Below are 549 nucleotides of genomic sequence, written 5' to 3' on the forward strand. Positions count from 1 at the left end.
AATAGTTTAATAAAGGCTTCAGAAAATTTAAAAACAGCAGAAAACCCTCATTTAATCATGTAACACTAACATAACAAAACATAGCCATTAAATTTTTAAACACATTTTTATTATTTTTTTTTTCCATTTCATTGATTATATATTGACGACAGTCGTCGTGCCCTCCTAGATGCAGAGGCCGTACCTGTCCGCCGACGTGGGCCTAAGAAAGGTATGTTTCCCCTAGTGCACCGGCTGTGAAGTGCTACGAGCAGGGACGCACCCGGGTGCACTCTGATACGTCAGCGGACGTCAGGGTGTTGTAAATAGTTATGTTTTGTATGCACATTTTTAAGTAAACACGAGCCTCCACAATTATATATGTGACGTAACAGAACAATCACGTCTGGAATAGTGTATGTAAATGATGTGTAAATACTTCGCTTGTCTTTAATCTGTAACTTATTAATTAATTCATTTGTGTTTGTGTTTCATTAATAAATTACTTTTCATGTCATTTTAATAATTCTTTGATTCTTTCAAGTGCTATGTTAGTCATGTAATCGCAGC

The sequence above is a fragment of the Bacillus rossius genome (assembly GCF_032445375.1).
Source record: "Bacillus rossius redtenbacheri isolate Brsri chromosome 4 unlocalized genomic scaffold, Brsri_v3 Brsri_v3_scf4_2, whole genome shotgun sequence".
Classification (NCBI taxonomy): domain Eukaryota; kingdom Metazoa; phylum Arthropoda; class Insecta; order Phasmatodea; family Bacillidae; genus Bacillus; species Bacillus rossius.